Below are 21,550 nucleotides of genomic sequence, written 5' to 3' on the forward strand. Positions count from 1 at the left end.
TCTTCATCTACAGAACATTCTAGTAAGAATGATTACCTTCTTGTTTTTCCCTTTTTTACTTTGTGCAACATGCTTTAAAAGCAACAAATAGGAGAGACTTAGGCAAATCTGCAGAGACAGAAGGTGGAAGGGCAGTTTCTAGAAGTTTCGGGGAGCTGGTCAGGGGGAGTTATTGCTTAGTGGGTCCTGAGTTTCTATTTGGGATGATGAGAAAGCTCTGGAAATTGATCACAGCAGTGACGAATCTAACTAACGCCACTGCGCCGTATGCTTTAAAAAAAATAAAAAGGTAAATTTGTGCTCTGTGTATTTTTACTATAAAACAGCAACAAATACATGGAGCCCTGCATCTCCCCCCCACCAATACCTTGCCCTGTGCATCTCTCCCATTTGGCTTTTCTTGGCTTGTATTCCTTGTAATAAACCAGAAATGATTAGCAAACACACACACAGAGCAACAAATAAGATCTTATTTAGGATTAAAAAGCATTTGATTTATTATTGAATTTGATAACAATCTTAACTTTATTTTTTATCTCGTCCCTGGGCTGCTTCCCTTCCTGTTTCCTAAATAGGCTATCCTATGCTTGTTTTCCTTAGGTCTCCAAAAACACAGTTGTGTCTTCTCTGCCCTGGGCATATGGGACAGTCCATTTTGGTGAGAAAATGGGAGCCACAAGGCACAAATTTGCTCGAGCTTCCTTCCCTCTGGTTCAAGCTATCTCTACCTCCACTCTTCTCCCCATAGTGTCCCACGTATGATCTTGCCCCCACCCCCGCCACCAGCCACATCTCTGCAATTACTCCCTCCCTGCACCCCTTGTCCTTCTTGTGATTTCAGCCTCTGTCCCCCTCCCATCTGCAAACACTCTCACACTTCCCATCGCCTGGCAACTTCTGACATTGCTTCTTCTGCAGATGTGGCTCTGCCTCTTTCCTCTGCCAACAAGTTTTGCAGACCATTTTCATTTCCTCAGCTTCCCTTGGCTTCCCCACCCTGTGCCATTTGGCTTCTGCCACCCACCACCCTGCCAATCCTGCTGTCTCAAAGGTGGTGGCGATGCCAGCCTCCAGACCCACCGACTCGCTCTTGGTCTTCCTCCTCCATATCACACATGGCACTGGCAGCTCCCTCCCTTTCCTCCCATCGTCCCCTCCATCCCTTTGGTCACTCCTGGTCTACTGTGTTGGTTTGGTTTGCTTTGCCTAAATACTATGGAAAAAACATCCAGGTTTGGACTTGACTTTTTTTTCTTCCTGATGGCTTCAATGATCTTCTACTTAGTGATAACTTCAAGAGCTACATTTTTCTTGAAGTCCATCTGCACGTCCCTCAGTCCTATTGTTCTCGGCTACGTATTGGCCGTCTCCAAGGGTGTCATGCACAGTCAGAATAAATAGGAACGCTATCTTTCCCTCAATGCCTCTGCCTCTCATCTCTCCTCTGTCTTGATCAAGGCAATTACCATCTCTTGAGTCTCCCAAGCTACACATATTGGACTCAACGGTGAGTATTCCTTCACTTTCAACCTTTCCACACAACTATGCAATACGTCCTGTGAATTTTATCTGGTTATTTATTTTCGTACTTGATCCCTACTCTTCAGTATTTTAGCTTGAAAACGTTATTTTCACTAAATTATTACAATAGATTCCTACTTAATACCAACCCCCCCACCTTTGCATATTCCATGGCAGCTATAAGAGATGCCTTTCAAAATCTCTTCCATGTTGAAACACATGGAACAGCTTCTCTGCTTAAAGCATGGAGTCCAGCCTTAAAAGCCCCATGATCTCTTCATTACAATCAAACATCAAAACTTTAAGGGAATTCAACTATGGCTAAAATTATAGGTCTAAAAAGCATTTTTGGTTTCTTAAAATGTGTTCTTCTAAATAGTTTTGAATTTGTTTTTAAAAAACCTTAAGCAAAACAAATCTTCCTTCACACAACTAAAAAGATGAAAACAGACATAGAATGCTACTTTTTTTTAAAAAAAGGCTTAGTAAACATATGGAGTAGATATATGCAGAAACCCACAACTGATTTAATTTGCAAAACCACAGCTTTAGCTCAACTAAGGTAAAGATGACTTAGATAAAATACAACCAGAAAACTGAGATAAAAGATACGGGGTAAAGAAGTTAGGCTGATGTTTCAGCAAGTAAGCACCAAGGGTGTAGTATGAAGGTCTGGGAAATTGCTTTGGAAGCTGGTGGACTGACTCCATGGAGCCCCTGGGAGCATAACAGTCCTCCTGGCTGGAATGGTGTCATCTACAGAATCACTCCCTTTCATTTGTGAAGATATGGTCACCTTGATACAGAAAGAGAAGTTAAGATTTTTAGGCTAAGGCTGACTTTTTTCCCAGTTGGCATGGGAGATCACTGGTATTTATGAAGGTTGCTTTAGAGTCAGAGTTAAATAGTGGGAGTCAAGAGGCCTTCAGTGTTATCAGACTTGGGGAAGATTCTAAGAGATGGTTTTTATCCTTAGGATTTAAGAAAAAGGGGCAAGAAATGGCCCTATTTAAGAACTAAGGAGAGCCATTCTCTTCCCAGGGAAATATGTAGGGTACCAAGTGCATTCTCAGGCATATAAAAGCACGTCCCTTCAGATGTTGCCTATGTGGAAGTTACTAAGAAGACAGGAAGTGAAAGCTCTGGGGCTAGAGCTGCATGAGTGCGAATTAATTAGGCAAGCCGACTTTTAGTTTCCTTCTTCTCATGTGCTTACCTGCTGAAATTGTAGCAATAGGCATTACAAAGTTAAGATTTTTTTTTCTTTTAAGAAAAGGTGTAGCTCCTCATTACTAACAGGAATCCTGAGTCAAATTCCACATATATGGAATATCTATATAGATCTATATCTATTTCTATATCTATCTATCTATCTATATATATATATATATATAGAGAGAGAGAGAGAGACAAATATTTATTGACCACCTACTGCATCCCAGGCATGTATCAACAAAGGAACACAGTGATGAAAAAGGAGCCATGGTCCCAAGAAGAATGCAGAATGAGAATCAGACATTATTTGGGACCAGGAAAAAGCAGAATATGCCTTTTCTACGTCATCTCATTTTTTTAAAACCATGATTTTGTGACAGTGAATATCAGAGAAATATCAGATATTTTTCCTCTCTCTCATTGTTCATAAAAACAAAGCATTTAGCAATCTAAGAGCAGGCCACATTCCAGAAAGTTGAAAGTATCTTTACTTTCCTCACTGTAACTTCATTGCACCGTCATCATCTAAATTATCTCATTTATGGACTGTTTACTTTTTTTCATACCTTTCTCCCCCAAAAGAAAGTAGGCTTCATGCAGGCCAGGATCTTGGCCCTCTCTTCTCCCCTATACTCCTAATATCTAGATGAGTCACTGATCAATAACCAATTATGTGCTTGATTGATTCATATTTGTGGACTAAATAAATTCCAGCCTTCCGTCTCATGAAGATTCCCATCATCTCTAAGTTACTGAGTAACATGGGAACGAAATCTCATCAGGACTAGAATTTCTAAGAGGATGTGTGTTCCTTACATTTCTAGTTGGCAGAATTTTAGATACTAAAGTGAAGTGAGAACATTCTGGCAGCATAATGGAAGGTATTTTGAGATCAGGGAGGAAGTGGTGCTCCAAAGCTGGTCACCCTTGGATTTGCTGGGAAGTCCACTCCAAGAAAAAAAAAAATCCTCTGTTCTGTTCACAGCTTCTTCCCTTCCTCTGTTGCCGAATCCATAAGTCCTCTAAAAGTACTGGCTGGCAGCCAGGGGTCCACGAAGGAGGGATCAGGTTAAAACAGAAGCGTACAGAAACGTAGACACTTTGTATCTGCCTCTGAGATAATGTGGTATGCCCTAGGTAGTTATTATGAGTTTCCTATTTATATATATTTCAAGGCTATTATTTATAATCAATGAATTGCTCAACCTTTGAAAATTGTCCATTTTCTCAAATAGGAAGCAGCTTTTGTGTTTCTGATTTTATTTTGCAAACCAACAAAAAATGACAGAGTACAGATTCCTTGGGATTTAAAAAATTAATCTTTGGAATATTGACAAAAGTTTTCTTAAATAAATATCTCTCTGAACTTTTCAGAATCTGTGCTTCCAGAACTTGTCAAATAATAATAATAAATCATAGACCCAAAAAGATCAAAAACTTAATGTGAACCTTATTAGTGATTCATAGATATGAGAACTTACTAAAAAGCAGATTACAAAGTCACATCAGGGATATACTAAAAGCAATTTAAATCTATCTCCTAGTATAACAATACATCATTCTTCTCATTTCTAAAACAATCCCATAAAGCTGAAGTTCAGACTTCAAAGTGATTACTAAAGAATGTTAATCTGGCTGCATTTCTCACTCATTTTTAATTAAACTAACGTTCCTCTCACAGCTTTTTGCAAGCTATAGCTGTCAGTATACATGTACGTACACGTGTGCATCCACATAAGAGAGAATTTGCCAATTTTAAATGTGCCAAAAACAATAATTGAGTTATAAAGAGGGAAGGAACTCTCAAAACTCACTTCTCAGAATTAATAACAATGTCAAGTAACATTTTTTAAAAAACGAGACAGTAGCTACACTATATTGGCAAATTCAGGCTTGGCCAAGTAGAATGGTTAAGAATAGAGACTACAACACCAAACTGCCTGTGATCACATGCCAGCTCTGCCATTTAGGAGCTCTGTGACCTTGAACAAGCCTTTTACCTGTGTCCTCATCTGTAAAAGGAGGACAACGAGAGGACCTACCTCAGGTGAGCTAATGGGTATAAGTTGACCAGAGCAGCATCTGGTATACAGAAAAAATATTTTCACATGATGGTTATGTCCTTTATAGTTGTTCAGCCAGAAGAGGACTATGGGTTCTTTCAAGGTGGATCTCCTTTGATCAGGCTTAGTGGTCACCCCACCTCTCCCCAGTCACACCACGTCCCCTGTACTTTGTCACCAGAGCCAAGCACATCACCGTCAGGGTCACATTCACGTGATTCAGTCAGTTGAGCTTGGGGATGGAGGTACTCCCCCAAGCGACACAAGTGACATCTTGCTTTTAGGAGTGATGGCCCCACACATTTTCCCAGAAGCAGGCTCTTCCCTTCTCTCTGCTCAACTTCTCCTCTGCCCTCTCAGGGTGGTGGTCACTTGCTGAGAGCCACACAGCACTTGGATCAGGGTGTCCTGGCTTCTCAAAACATTTCAGGTCCAGGGTGCCCTGGAGGGGTGCCTCTTGCACATTTCTGTAGAGGCCACAGGGCTGGTCTGAGGTAAGGCCTCTGCTCACTATTTCGTGCTTTCTTAAATAGGACACGCCTTGCTCTTCCCCATATCTAATCGAATTTTCTGTTCTACTGACAATGCTTGTTTCTTGTCTTGGGTTTATCTAGCGCATTCTTCATCTGCACTTTGGTAATATTGCACCTGCCACTTGGGCTGGGTCACACAGCTCACCGTCCTCCTCATCACACCCACCTTCTTCCTCTTTGGGGTTCTCTGGACTCTCCCGCAGGCACTCTGCAGCTCTGGCATTGCGCTGGGATGCCGACATCAGTAAATGGTACCAAGCGCTTGCAGAGGGGCCTACCTGCTAAGGGCAAGGGCTCGATGGCAGAGCAAGAGACAGGTGTCTGCTCTGCATGCACCAGCAGTGGGGCTGGGGAGAGGGCAGGGCCATCAGTGCAGGACCCCAGGCACATGGGGGATGTGCCAGTGTTGGGGGGCAGGATTCTGGGGGTAAGCAGGGCCTCCCAGCACACGGTCCCACATGGAGTGCTGCTACCTGAGAAGCAGCTGAAGAACTGGGGTGCATAAGCCTTTGAGCAGAGAGGCTGGAGGAGTAAGTGGGGGACAAGGTGGGAAGGGCATGGCAAACCAAGCCAACAGTCTGAATTGCATCCTACAGGTGGTGTGGAGTAACCATGGACTTGTCAAGTGGAGAGTCGCCTTAAGATGGTGTGTTAGCTCTGCTGTCACACAGAATATGGTGTGCTTGGGAAGAGAGACATAGGGGCTCCAGCTCAGAAGACAAACATGAGGTCACCTTCATGAAATGGTTTAGCAGACAGCCTAATGACTCGTGCTACACCATGCCTCCTCTTCTGCAATGCTGCACGGCCTCACTCCAGAGAGATGCAGCGTACAGCCCCTGACTGTGACCTTGGATGGCCTTGACTTGCTGACCAAGGAAATGAAGCAGAAGTGATGCTCTGAGAATTCTCAGTTTAGCCCCTAAGAGTTCTCAGCTTTGGCCTTTGTACACTCAGAACACTCACTCTTAGGCTCTAACCAAAATGAAGAGAAGCTCAAGGGAGCTGCACAGAGAAAGAGAGGGAGTGGGGGTGGTCCCAGGCTTCTAGCCATACCTTCTAGAAGCCGTAGATCCCATCTTCTATATGTCCACAATCTCATGAGAGATCCCAGGCAATTCCCCAAAGGAATGGAGTCAGCCCAAAAAGTTCCTGATCCACAGAATCATGAACAAATAAAATGATGCTGTTTTAAGCCACTAAGTTTTAGGGGACGTTCATTACACGGCGATTGACATCCAAAGCAACACTCTGAGCTGAATGTCAAATAAATAATAAACTGCAACTCTGGCAACTTCAGGGCAACAGCACTGGCCCACAATCAACATGTGTTAAGTTGCCCTTCACCCTTGATTATTTATTACCACATCTCATTTCAAGCCTATGTCACACTTAACTGATTAGTGGTCAAGCTTTTCAAAAAGCGGTTCTCAGAAAATGTAATCCTCTGACTCTACCTTGCAAAAGCCTACGAAAATGTGGTGTGTGGATTAAAATTCCCTGGAGTTCAGTCTAAATTTTTCTATTGGTAGTTTTTAGACAAATATCCGAAGAGATATATGTTTCACTCGTTGGATCTGTAGGGTGTTTGATGATTCTTTACAGTTTGCTTTTGTAGCTGTATTATGAAGTGTCTTGAGATAGTGCAGTGCTTGGATAGTGTGATAAATAGTGGGATCCCCGTCTAGGTCTAGACAGACCCAAAGGACTTGGTTATTTTTCCATGAGAAAATATCTACAATATTTATACTTAAATAAACATATGTCCTCTCTGTTCTGAATACTTGCAGTCTTTTCTCTGAAGAGAAAGGCCTTGTTCTCCTTTTCATTTCTATTGAAATAATAAAATTCGAATACGATGTCATGTGTAGACATTTCTCTCCATCAGCTCCACCCATGAGAAACTGTTAATGGATGAGTTTTATTTCATTAATTTCTAAAATTATGTGCTAATTTATGCTTAGCAATATAGACGGGTTTTTTTTTTGTCAAATATACTGCATTTATTTCAATAGGTAACAAAAAGCCTTTTTTTTTTTTTTTTTACTGCTTACGCTCCTGAAGTACGTTTACTCTCAGATCTCAAGTGTACTATAAACATTAACAAATCTCAATGCCCAAGAACCAGGAAAGAATCTCAGTAGTAAAATCCCCCCCTCCTTTTTTTTTTTTTATTGGAACACAGGAAGGAAGTTTCAAGAATCCTGGGCTGTGCCTTCGGCAAATACTTATGCTGCCTTTGCTTCAGAATTTGGGATTATGCAAGTTCTTTCTCGCTGAATTATTTCACCAAAATTAAAAGGATTTTTACAAAACTTTCTAAGATTGGCCTACTTATATGCAAGGGGTAGAGTGATTCAAGTTCCTCTTATTAAAGAGTTTATTTATGGCTACTATAAATATCACCCCTTCTAAATAGCCTGAATATGTGTAAAAAAAGCCATGTTAATTTATTATTCTACTTGAATAACGCAGAAGAAATTTTTAAAAACTCCCATTCTTAGAGAAGATTCTATCTGGCTGCTATTCCTCATTATCTTATCTTCCAGAAACAAAATCCACTGAGGTTGTTCCTTTTGGAGAACCAGTACTGTCAGAAAACTTGGTTTTACAGTATCTGAGAAAATTTGGCATATTATCATTACTAAGACCAAAGGAAAGATGTTCTGGTGTTACAACATCAGAACTCCAGATGGAAGGCTCTGGAGTTCGGGTGACTATGGTCCTATATGTGGGTGAAGGATTACACATACCGCTCTTGGTGACATTTGTTCATCATCCGAGCTATTCATCAACACCTATAAATGGGATAACCTGAGCCTGGGCACCTTGCCACTTATCCAGCACTGTACCCCTCTATCCAGCACTATACCACCCCAGGTACATGGTGACATGTGATTGGAACATGCAGATATACCAAAGGAACGCCTAGAAAACAGCTATAAAATATTAGGATCAGGAGGGATCCTAGAGACCCCTCATTCATTCGACTCCTGTGTCTTTTGGTCCATATGGTAAAACTGGACTGAGAAAATTGTGTTCTCATAGCCATGTCTACAACCTTCCTCTCTGCCTTCATGGTTGGATGCCCATGAAAGACTGGAGTGTCCATGGAAAAGCAGGATAAAGGCAGGGGGGTGAAAGTGATGATGCTCTAATTCAGATTCTTAAGACCCTGTGTGCCAACTATCTATGTCCCCACTTAGCAAGGAGCCTGGAGAATGATGGGCAGAGAAGACACCAGAGAAATAGTGAGGGGAAGCGGGTGGGGGGGGCGGGCAGCAGATGCTAAACTAGGGACTGGCTACCAGAAGTCAGCACTGCAACTGCAACAACGTACTTGGCTCTATGAACCACTTTTCAGTTAGATCCCTCAGCCTCACCTTGCAAATATGGGCAAAAATTGCAGAGCTTAGGGCTCTTAGACACTAATGATCGGGCCCTGAGAAATGTAATATTCACTGAATCCTTCACACTGACAGTTGGAGGAAAACAAAATATATTCCCTGACTCTGAGGGGCTTCCTGACCTTCCTCACTTGGGTCCAGAGGCAGCCTGAGCTCTGTGCCATGAGCTAAAGTAAAAGTAAGAAACCTAAGACCTGGCACAGGCCCTTAAGGTGAGCTTACTAGAGGAGATAATAACATAATTAAAATATCATTACTGAGCTCTGGTGAGGAGCTGGAGAGAAACTGCAAGTCCTCAGAGACATAAGAAAGTATTAGAGAGAGAGAGAGAGAGAGAGAGAGAGAGAGAGAGATTACAAGCCACAGAGCAAAGGCATAACCAAAAAGGACACTGTTTTTGTAGTTGCCCAAAGGGACTCTGATTGTGAAGAGCTCTTCATGAACAGACAGAAGAATGGACTTGGAATTTACGGGGCTACCTTATTTTCTTATTTCCCAAAGGAAAGCAGGATACTTTGGATGGTGAAGCCGTGATGGGGATGGAATGCAGAGGAGCTGAGTCTTGGAGGTGAGAAGCGTCTCCCTTAGTCTGCAGGCAAAGGTGAACATAACTATTTGGTTACCCTCAGCAGACCTCCTGCAGCTCCTCTCCAGGAGGGAAATGTCACTGTGGAACTTTGAAATCTGCCTCTGAAATCCCACAAGGGCTTTTTTTTTTTTTTTTTTTTTTTTTTTGTTACAAACCAGAATCCTAAACTCCAGTTTTAACTGTGGCTTACTTACGGTTAGGAACCTCTGCATAGGCCCGTTTAGTTTTATTATTGTTGGGATTTATTTTTTTATCTCCTTTAAAGGATTATGGCATTTTTTTCCTTTGGTTTCAATATTTTTTGATTATTCTACCTGTGAGTCCCCCTAAGTAATTTATTATTCTTTAATTCTAAAACATCTTTCTTTAAATGCTTTCAACGATTTTATCTTTGGCATGCAATTTGTCATCCTAGTTCTTGAATTTAGTTTTTTTTTTCCTTTTAACTTTCTTTCTATTACCTGCTTCAATGAATTTTTAAGATGATTATGATTTTTTTCTGAGGAGTCTTTAAAATCTTTTATTGTTATTAAAAATATTTTACCTCTTTTATCCTTTAATATTTTCTTTTTACTAAAATAATTTTTGAGTCTTGGTATATCTATATTTAAAGTTCACCTATTACTTCATCCTCTGCTTGCAGGATATTTCAGGATATTTCAATATTGCCTTTTATTCCCTGATCATTCTTAACTCAGTCTTTTTTCCTTTTATTGTTGGCGTTATAGTGGTCATTAAAGTGAGAAACTGTGAGGAGGATGGAGAAAAAAAAATCACACCGTAAAGAGGGGAGATGGAGTTTTTATCTTGCAGCAAATTGCTTTTTGCATCTTTGAATGTTTCCCAACACTTCCAACTCTTATTTTTTAGAATTTATCCAGATAAATCCACAGACCCACAGGACTGCCCAAGATGATAATGATTCTACTTGGGCAGATATTTAAACCCTTAGACTGGGATTCCTTCTTCCTATCACTTAGCACATAGTCTCTTAGACAAAACAGGTTCTAAAATTTAGGCTCATTTATTTATTCCACTAATATTTATTGAGTACCTACTATATGTCAGATTTGTTGACAGAGACTAGGGATTCAACAGAGAATAAGTGGGAATGTGGCATCTGCCCTCATAGAGTTTATAATCTATTGGAGAAATCTAAAAGCCAACAAACAATGGCAATACATTCTAAGTGCTGTGATCATAACATTTGCTGTTTGGCTACTAATGCTACTCGTTGTGGTAAGGACTTTATATGGATGATCTCATATGTCTTTTAAGAACATGTGGAAGGAAACAAAATCCAAATTTACAGGATGAGGAGAAGATTTCTAGTGGAAAAGATGTCTAAGGGACTGAACATGTATAGGAATTTGCCAAAAGATGGAGAGTTTTAGAATTTGGGCAAAAAGTTCCATGAGCCACGGGATGCATGGGACCACTAAGGAACCAAAAGGGGCTCAGACTGGGAGGAATGTGATGTGTGTGTTGCTGGAGAATGAGGCTTGAGGACAGGGGGGTATAGATCAACTAGAACTCTCTAATTCATGTTACAAGGTCTGGGTTTCATTTCAAGTATAGTGGGTAGCCACTGGAGAATTTAAAGCAAGGAGTGACAGACTCAGATCTGGGTCCTAGAAGGGTTCTTCTGCCTGTAACAGGGACACCTATCTATAGTAACAGAGGCCAGGTAGGAAGTTCCAGAAGCCATACAGAGAGAAGAAGTGATGGTGGCCTGTAAATGGAGTGGGGAAGAGGAGGTGGGAAAGGGTGGATGGAATAAAGAGATACATGGAGGCGAAGGGCAAGGAAAAACATCTAGATTTCTGCTTATGTGAGAAGAGGTGATGCCAATGCCAGATACAGAAAAGAATGGTAGAGAAATATTTGCAGCAAAAGAAAGGGAAAGCTAATGTGTTTGGTTTGGAGCATCCGGTATTGAACGTGTCCATCAACTAGTGGCAGAAGAAGATCAGTAGAACTTTGGAGAGGTAACTTTTGGGTAGTGGTCAGTGAGGAGATGGCTCTTAAGATGAATGAGGAGTGAGGCTACCATGAGGAGAGAGAAATGAGGATCATCAGCCTTCCAGGAGACAGAAAAGAAAGGAGGAGATTGCAAAGGAGAAGAAAAGAAGGAAGAACAACGAGAAAGAGGACAGAAGGGAAACTTTGCTCTAAGAATGCAAGAGTGCTCAATGCACAGTCTGCTGCAGAGAAGTCAAGTAAGAAAGGAGTGGAATTCAGCAAGGATTAGCAATAGGGAGCATGAGTAACAGCTTCCTAAGAGTTAGTAGAGGCAAATCCAGAGGTCTGTGGCCACGACTTTGTGGAGCGAGGACAGAATAGCTGGCAGAGACGACAATTTAAGGGGTCTGGTTGTGAGGAGGAGGAAAGAGAAAAGAAAGTAGCTAGAGGAAGGACAGTCTTTTTCTTCAAAGAGGGAAGGGGTTTAAGCATGTTTGATGCAGTGAGAATGGGGTCAGTGATGAGGGAGGCAAGGGTAGCACAGATGAGAGAGGAAGGAATGAAGAGAGTGAGATGCCCTCATTCTTGAGGAAGAAATGGATCCCAGAGGACCAATGGAGGAAGAACATTTGCCAGGGGGTGAGGCATCATTTTTATCATTGTAAAGAGGAGGGGAGGGTGGGAGGGTAGACTCAGTTGAAATATGTTACAGCCCTGTGATCACAAAGTCAGGCTGTTTTTCATCAAGAGGACTTCCATTTTTCTCAGTGAACCAGGAAGCAAGGCAACGTGCTGAGAGTACGGGAATGGGGTGGCAGGAGGAGGTCAGAAGTGGCTGCTGTAGAAAGCAAGCAGAGGTGACCAGGGAAAGTTCGAGAGCCTGGCTGAAGGTGGAAATCATGGAATTATATAGCATCATGAATTTACATAGTTGCATAATTTTGTCCAGTAAAAACACCCATCAATCTCTGTATGCACACTGGGGAAAGTAGACTCAGCCATAGCCCCAGGGGTCCTGGCTTTAGAAAGGAAAGTGGCTCATCTCACATGGCCCCTCCCCAGAGAAGCACCTGGGGAAGGAGAGCTTTAGGGGCAGAAAGAGTAGCTGCTTTCATCTTTGTCAACTTCAGGTGGAATGATCCCTGGTCTATATAATCAATATTATTTCTACCTAACTGATCTAGTCCTTTAGGAAGCTGATGGGATAGCAGCACCTGGGTGGCTCAGAGGTTGAGCACCTGCCTTCCGGTCAGGGCATGACCCCGGGGTCCTGGAATCGAGTCTCACATCTGGTTTATGTATACAATGGAATATTACTCAGCCATTAGAAATGACAAATACCCACCATTTGCTTCAACGTGGATGGAACTGGAGGGTATTATGCTGAGTGAAGTAAGTCAATCGGAGAAGGACAAACAGTGTATGTTCTCACTCATTTGGGGAATATGAATAATAGTGAAGGGGAATATAAGGGAAGGGAGAAGAAATGTGTGGGAGATATCAGAAAGGGACACAGAACATAAAGACTTCTAACTCTGGGAAATGAACTAGGGGTGGTGGAAGGGGAGGAGGGCGGGGGGTGGGGGTGAATGGGTGACAGGCACGGAGGGGGACACTTGACGGGATGAGCACTGGGTGTTATTCTGTATGTTGGTAAATTGAACACCAATAAAAATTAATTTATAAAAAAAAAAAAAGAAGCCGATGGGATATAGCTCAAAGTTTATATTCTTCCTAACAATGTGGAATATGGTTATAACACTTGCCCCAAGAAAATATCTTCCCTAAACAGCCAACCAATAAACGTGGGGAATCCAACCCACATATATATGTCACGGAGGCATAAAAAGAATATTAAATTGGAGCCAAGATATCAGGGTTCACTGCCAGTAATTTGTTGTGTGACCCCTGATCAACCTTCTTAACCTCAACAAGAGTCAGGGTTTCCTCTGCAAACCATGAATGACCCACCTAGTGCACAGAGCTTTAGCAGTAAATGATCCCATGTAACCAGGCAGCCGGCACAGCGCATGCTCAACAAATGGCACTTTCTGTTTTTCCTTCTTCCCTCCAGCCCAGAGTTTATGTGATTCTGTGACTTACCAGGAATGGTACAGAAAACTAAATGCCATAAGCCTATAATTTTAAATGTTCATGTAAGAAGCAGATTGAGCATGCCCTAAATTCCAGGACATATAGCTTCATGAAATAATTACTTTCGCTGCACAAAATGGGTTCTAGCATTTTCTGTTCCATTTCATTTTTAAAGAGAAATTCATCACAAATCAATAATTCCATAACCAAATAACAGATCATGTCTTGCAGTTAAAAACAACAACAATGGTATAAGAGGCCTATTTTTTTTGTATCATTGAAATTAGTACACAAATGGACCACAGAATGGAAAAGGTTGAAGGCTGTTGTTGTAAAAATGCAAAACACACAACTAAATGAACTTCTCCCAAAACTACAAGAAAGGCGTTCCAGCTTACACTCATAGAAGGCCTCACTTCTTGCTCACCTGGGCTGTGAGGAGTCACCTTATCTTTTTTTTTTTTGAGCCACCTTATCTGACTATATGCTCATAGCACCTGGTTTGGTCTGATGGCACTCTAGTAACTAGGGACTTGGTCACTCAGGGAGAACAGCTCAGGGGGCTGCAGATGAGCAAAGGACAGTTAAGGGTCTGCTTTTTGTACTTTTAACGAAAGAGTGGCAGCGGATGCCACAAACACACTTTGAGGGGAAGCTTCTGGGCTTACCCTGCTCTCTTGCATCCCCCCCTACTGTGCTCAACCCAGACTGCACTCCTTTCCTTGGCAAAGATGTCATGCTCACATGCGGTCAGGCCATCCTACAAGTGCCATCTCCAACTTCTAGAACATCCTCGCCTGGCTCACTGTCACCTACCTGAGCCATCGCTGCTCCTGAGATATCTTCTCAGACATCCCAAATTTAGGTATTCCTATGTACATCCCTAGGACAGCACTTCCACATTCACTCTGCACTGATTTACCAGGGGCCCTCCTATGTGCCAGGCCCTGTGATGGCATTAGGGATATGGCTACGGATGAAACACTAGCCTTCACACGGTTTACATTCTAGAGGGGGAAACGGGAAATAAATACGCAATATAGGTGAGCACCATAATCCCATAAGCTGACATATAACAATGTAAATACATGATGAAATTATCAAGGTCATTTTAATTTCCTTTTGAGTTGTGTGCATCTCCCGTATGCATTGTACACTCCAGTGTGTGGTTCTGAGGCCTATAACAAAAGCCTGATGAATTAAAGTAGAGCTGTCAACCTTTTGGCTCTCACCAGGCCCCAGGAATTTGTCTTGTTTTGACTGCATACAGGAGATAATTTCACTTTTAATCTGCAAAAGGCCTGTTCCACACATTTAGAGCTATTAGCACTAATACCAAGCCTAGTTTATTCTTGATTTATTTCTAAATCACGAGGTCCTTCACATTAGGTAGGGACAACCCTATTTAGAGCAACCTTTTGTTTTTCAGGAGCCCTCCTGCTTATGGGTTCCCTGGTCCCTGAGCGTCAGTTTCTTCACCTATAAAATGAAAATGGTGATGACAATATCTAACTTATAAAAGCTTGGTGAAGATTAAATGAGATAGTAATGTTTGTCAAATACAAAATTTTGAGGTTCGTATCTGGCACATAAATATAAGTACGAATGCATCAAGGGCATCATGAGCAAAGGGCAGTTAAGTTAAAAATAATGCTTTAGTGATTTTTTTTGGCTCTACTATCACTAATCATCAATATTACTAGCTTAACTCAAAAATTAACATCCACCTGTGGAAGCACGTCCCGCCAGAGTGAGTACCTTACAAATCTTCTAATTTAATCCCAGAGCAGAAATCCATGATTCTAGGCTGGGGTAAACTACTCCTAATTTCTGAAGTCTCTGATTCTCACTGTGCCCCAAGGATATTTTTAGGTGAGAGAGCAATGTGAATTTGTGTATAAATACTGATGTGTTAGGGTAATGAAGCTATTTCCCTAGAAAACACTTTCAATTCACCTTTCAATGTTTTTCTGACTTTCTCATGATTTCTTCCTGCCTCAATGTTTTTCTGCATTTCCCATGATTTCTTCCTTAACAAGCAGAATAGATGTGACAAGGCAAAATGAGATGCACTGCTGCTTGAAAATGAGACATTTAAATTTTTAATATAATGTACAGAAACAGAAAGAAGAAGTTAAATGCTAGGTATGTTACCGTAAGACTACTTTCTCTACTTTCAATTACAGATTTGATTTGGGGCAACAAAATTATATAAACATAGCGTCACATGCTACATCTGTGTTCTCTGGGATTTTTCATCCTACAACAATTTGTTTTAAACAATTTCGGAAAATCACTTCAAAAAAAGAAAAGGCTGAACCCTATAAAAAGAATCACTTGAGATAAAATATACCCTTATTAACAGTCACGTGTGATTACTCTATCAGCAATATTCTCAGGGGCAAACAACATAATAATCAGTCTGAAACATGAACTGCATTAAAAACAGGAAGTGCTAATTCTAATTCCTATTTTAAAGGAAAGCAAATGTCCTAGCATCATTAAATCTTGCATTATGAGGGGATTTGTGGGACTTTACTCCTGGATGCCAGTTACAGATTTGCACTGTAAGCCCACACTCTCAAAAAATCCTGAACCCAGTCCACAGAGAATTTTAGATAAAACATTAAGTTCATTATACAGAAGAACTGTGTCTTTCCCACAGAAGAGAGCGAATATAACAGAATGAGTGACCTTTATAGAAATGACCAAAGACAAATGGGCTATTCAAGGGAAACTCCAGTACCTGCTCTGAACAAGCGAAACGGAGGATTAGTGTTGAAAGGGATCTTTGAGATGGTAAGAAGGACCAAGGTGTCAATGATTGGACAATATCCCTGCATAGCTGAAAGGGAAATGGCAACGGCAAAAGAAAGTTCCAGCTGCTGATCCATGTACATTCAGAGCCGACTCGATAAGGGAATTTCTGTCCTCAGAAGGTAGACCCCTAGGAGAACCTACAAAGAAGCTTGCCCAAGCACTACTTGCCACTCTGAGCCACCATCGCACAAGACAGCAGCGGAAGTGAACATGACAAAGTGGAGGGTGGTGACAAGAGTCCTCCCTGGAACTTCACATTTTAAACGTTTACAAGAAAATCACAGGAGGCCGAAAACAAAGGCTGGTGATGCTGAGCCGGTTACTTTTGAAATCGGAGATAAAAGTTTATGAGAGAGAGAGAGGGAAAAAAAAAAAAAAAGACCCGAACCAACCCCAACAACTTAATTTAGTCTTAATCACTAACTGGGAGGAGTTTCACAGCTGGGGCTTGGAAGGTTTTAGAAGGTCTTCCTGTGCCCAGGCTTTAAATATACATACATTCAATCAGCAGAAGAAAGGGACTAACAGGACCAATCTGTGGCAGACACCTGCCTCGAACAATGGCACCGATCTCAGAGGGATTTTAAACAGCTGTGCATAAACTTCAAAAGTAATTTGCAACCAAATTAGTAAGCGTCACCCTCTTTCCCACTAGACACAGCATTTTTTAAAGAGATCAAGCATCCGCAGTAAGCCTGCCATTTTACAAGAGATACCCAAGATAACCTAGCGAACACATGAGGATGGTGATTCGCAAGGTTGGGGTGTAGGGTGGGAGAGGGAGGGCGACCCAGGGGCCTTAGCAGGGCTCCTGTGCCAAATGTCAGGTGGTGGGCACTGCTTTTACAGAGAGGTGCGAGGGGGGCATGGAGAGAACTAGTGCAGCAGCCGCCAGACTTGTGCTGGAGTGGGCACCTGGGGTGGGCACCTGGGGCGGGCACCTGGGGTGAGCACCTGGGGCAGCGGGGCCTGCGTCCTATCCCTGCCCCCCCCCCCGTGGGCTGCTGCACCCTCACCCCCTGCGGGGCAGAGTAGTGAGTTCTCCATTCTCCCTGCACCTGCACGTCACCACCCCGTCCGGGTCAGCTTGTGCCATGACTGCATAACCTTTTCTTAGCACCCCTTTGAGCAGGGCAACCCCAGAGGACAAGGCAGCTGCATGGCACACTCCTGGCGGAAAGAATCCGCGTCTTCCGAGGGGTGGGGGCGGCCTTTGGGATTCGCAAGGCTGTCCAGAGCGAGCCCCTAAGCCCTGGGGCGTGGACAGGCCATTTCACACGGATACCTGGGGCTCTGAGGAACCGAATGAAATAAAGCTCTTTAACTCCACTTGCCTAACACGGGGCCCTGAGAGCCGGTGCAGCCTCGCTTGAGGTTACAGGACGGAGCCCACACTTGCCTCTTTCCTGTGTCTGCCTCCGAGCCGCCTAGCCCTACAGGCCCTTGAAAAGAAACTTAGGGTTGCCTAGAAGAGACAGACCCCATGAAAACCGGTTGTTTCCCCCTGTGGACAGGTCGCCACCCGCATCAAGCGGCTCTCCATCAAGGGTTTGCCAAGGGTCTGAGACTTGCCACCTTCACCTTCTTCCCTCCCGCTCGCCCCAATCCGTGCAGGTAAGACTGGGCTGGGGTGGGGTGGGGACAAGAAGGAAGAGAAGGCGCCCCCAGCCCCGGCCCCGGTGGCATCCACACGGCCAGGGGCGCAGCATCCCCAAAGCGCGAGCGCCCCAAAGTTCGCTGCGCTCGGGTCCCTCTGCGGCTTGGGGGTGGCCCGCGCCCCCCTCCCCGGACCGTGGGGCCCGCCGCGCGCGCACCCCGCGGCGCCCGGGCTCCTACCTGCAGGCGGGGCGGCCGTCCCGACGTGTTGTTGCTCGGCGGCCGCGCGGGCTCTGGCGGGCCGGGTGCCGGCCAGGGGGCGCTCGTCACCCCGCCGCCCGAGCGCCCCAGCGGGCTCCGCAGACGCCGCCCTGCAGCCGCATCCCCGCCCCCCGCGGCCGCGCGCCCCCCGGGGACCCCCCGCCGCGCGCCCCCCGCCCCCCCGCCCCCAGGACGAGGCAAGGTCGCGGGCGGGGCCGCCGAGCGCGGGGGACTCCGCGCCTCCCCCAGCCCGAGATGGAAAAGGATCCTTCCGAAGGGAAGGAGCAGGGTCCGTGGGCGAAAACGGGCTTCACCGCTTTTGTCTATTTTTACTCTGCAAAGGGCTCCATCCACATTCGCTCTCAAATTTTCAAGTGACCTACTCCAGGAGGTTTGCGTGGATCATCCTTTCTAGACTGTGCCCTAACCTGCGATTTTAATTCTTTTCTATTTTTTCTTTTCTTTCTTTCTCTTTTTTTTTTCTCACACTGTGGTCTTGTGTCTACTTTTCAAAGTTGCATCGCTTTAAGTTGGACAGCGCTTGGAACGGCGACGTAATGTCCAGACACTGCGTTTGTCGTTTGAAGACTTGCCCACCGTGGTGGTGGTACTGATGGTAATCATAGTGAGGATAATTGGGCTGGTTTTTTCCCTATAGCCCGGAGAGTTCATCTTTCATTCCGGTCGGGGAACTGTTATGTCTGGTTACCGAAACTATTACAGGGCTCTTCTCTCTCAGTTATGACACGACATGATTAAAGTGTACTTGGTTCGGGCTTTTGCTGCTGTAATGTGCTAAGACCAAATTAGTCTGAGAAATATTTTCTTTTTTGAGAGAGAGATCTAAAAGGTATAAAAGAGCAAAACCTTGGATTAGTAGACTTCTGATCACAGATGCATTGAGTGTCAACTAAAAAGGTCCTCTGGCTACAGCTCTAAACTCTTTTTTTTTTTTTAAGATCTTATTTATTCATGTGAGAGAGAGTGGCAGAGACACAGGCAGAGGGAGAAGCAGGCTCCACCAAACTCTTTTTTTTTTTTTAATTTATGATAGTCGCACAGAGAGAGAGAGAGAGAGAGAGAGAGGCAGAGACACAGGCAAAGGGAGAAGCAGGCTCCATGCACCGGGAGCCCGACGTGGGATTCGATTCCGGGTCCCCAGGACCGTGCCCTGGGCCAAAGGCAGGCGCTAAACCACTGCACCACCCAGGGATCCCGACCAAACTCTTAATCTAAAGATGCAAATGGGGCCAGCCCACGTGGCTCAGCGGTTTAGCACTGCCTTCCACCCAGGGCCTGATCCTGGAGATCCAGGATCGAGTCCCATGTCAGGCTCCCTGCATAAAGCTTGCTTTGCCCTCTGCCTGTGTCTCTGCCTCTCTCTCTCTCTGTCTCTCATGAATAAACAAATAATATCTTTAAAAAAATAAAGATGAAAATGGGAGCACCTGGGTGGCTCAGTGGTTGAGCGTCTGCCTTCAGCCCTGGGGTGTGATCCCGGAGTCCCAGGAATTGAGTCCCTCATCAGGTTCCCCACAGGGAGCCTGCTTCTCCCTCTGTCTGTGTCTCTGCCTCTCTCTCTCTCTGTGTCTCCCATGAATAAATACATAAAACTGTTTTAAAAGACAAATAAAAATGAGAATGTAGGCCCAGACTGTTTTGGTGACTTGAGTGATTCACCTTGCAGCTTTGTGGCAGGCCTGTGCTGGAAAGCCAGATATTGGTAACTTTAATCTACTGAACTCAGCAAAACAAACACACCTTTTAAGGATAAGAATATAATCCCTGAAAACCAGCCCCTCTCCTATACTTGTTAATACCTAATAGTGTTGAACCGACACTTAGGCCGGAATCACCCAGCAGAATTACCTTTTGCCACCTCTTGGAAGATTCTAGCCAAGAGGTGTGATGGTAGATAGACACTCAGATGTGCCGCTCAATCATGGCATCATGAGAGCCTGGCACATGGTAGGCACCTATTGTATACTTGCTAGTAAAATTTGGTGGCAGAAAGTATGTATGTCTGGGAAGATGGCAGAAGAATTAGCCCCACTGAGAAGTCTATCTTCACAGACTGCAAAAGAGAAACCTCCCTGTTCAAATCACCTTCCTCCTGGCTCTTCTCCAGCCATCCTTAAGCAGAGCCTACAACATCAAGAAGAGATGACACTGTCAATGCTGCAGTGCCTGCAAGATCGTGAACCCACTCACTCCCCATTGCTGGGATTTTCATTGACCATTCGAGAAAGGAGTTACGTATATGTAGAAGAAGCTCAAGAGAAATGCATATGTCTTTTTAATATAGCCTAAAATCGGTAGCTTTAAAAAAGTTCCAAATAATGTCAGCATTATTGTTATTACGGATTGCCTGGTATCCATGTCTTGAGAACCTGGGTACCAGGCAATGTGATGAGTACTTTCGATGCACTGTTCATTTAATCCTCGTAACAGTTATGGGGTAGATGTTCTATCATCACCAGTCATCTCTGTATTAGAGATGAGAATAATGGAGCTTACAAGGATAATGCAGCTTGCCCCAAACACTACAGTTAATAAAGTACCAGAGTCAGGATTCAAACTCAGGGCTGTGTGAAGCAGGCCCGTCAAGCACCGTTGAATATTGTCTCCATTCTACAGCCCATTCCCTGTGTTCTCTGCTTGTCTCTCCTTTGGACAACTGGTCTCCGGGGCCCTATGCCCCTCTGCTATTCTATGACCACATAGTCTTACAACTGGAAACACATTAATCCAAAGGCTGAATCTTTTAAAACCATATTCATCATATGTCTAGGAAGAGGTTTTTGGCTTTTTTGGTTTGGTGGGTGTTTGTATATTTGTCTTGAATCTCACCTGAAAGAAAAAAATCCAGATCTGCTCTTGTTACGTGCTAAATGTTAGGGATAACTGTAGATCTTTTTGATCCTTGCATCCTGTGGGGCCAGCCTCCTCCTTCACCAGGCTATAAGGTATTTGTGTTTTATATCAGATATTGTCTCATTGTTTTATCAACACGGCTGCTGCTCAGAAGTTCTCCACACCTTTGTTTCCTGGAAGAGGAAATGGCATTTCCTGGAGGGGACTACATGTGGGTGGGGAGGTTCCACTCATTGCATGAAACACACTCAAACTTTCAGTTGTGTACCTCTTTTCCCCCTTTGGTTTCTGCCCTAAAGTTTCCTGGAATGATGCTAAATACACACTGCGGTACAGAGGCTTCAGTCCACCTTAGCCGAAACAGGGATGGTTTCTGCTTTGGATCCAGAGCTAAGCAATAAACGACATCAAGAATCTTATCCCTGGAGAGACCACAATCCATCTTCCTCAACTGGGAATTTGATGACCGAAGACATCACCTTGCTTGGTATTTTGGACCTGGCTGGCGGTCGTTCTCTGTCTCCTGAAGAGACCACATCTTACAGCTGTGAAGGATTTAGGATAGAAATTAAAGAGACGATGTTCTTATTATGAGCCTCAAATTGGAGCAAGATG

The 21,550-nt window shown here is 43.7% G+C and overlaps 1 protein-coding gene across 1 annotated transcript in view; it reads right to left on the bottom strand.

The window, feature by feature from the left end:
• The window catches only part of PRKCQ (protein kinase C theta), a 173,786-nt gene extending 155,708 nt beyond the window's left edge, over window positions 1–18,078 (bottom strand). Inside the window, exon 1 of the mRNA XM_055331991.1 lies at window positions 18,041–18,078. The gene's annotated coding sequence lies outside the window, so the exon portion shown is untranslated. The remainder of the gene's footprint in view (window positions 1–18,040) is intronic.
• Window positions 18,079–21,550: the final 3,472 nt, after the last annotated feature.

This window comes from Nyctereutes procyonoides, unplaced genomic scaffold (assembly GCF_905146905.1).
Source record: "Nyctereutes procyonoides isolate TBG_1078 unplaced genomic scaffold, NYPRO_anot_genome, whole genome shotgun sequence".
NCBI lineage: Eukaryota > Metazoa > Chordata > Mammalia > Carnivora > Canidae > Nyctereutes > Nyctereutes procyonoides.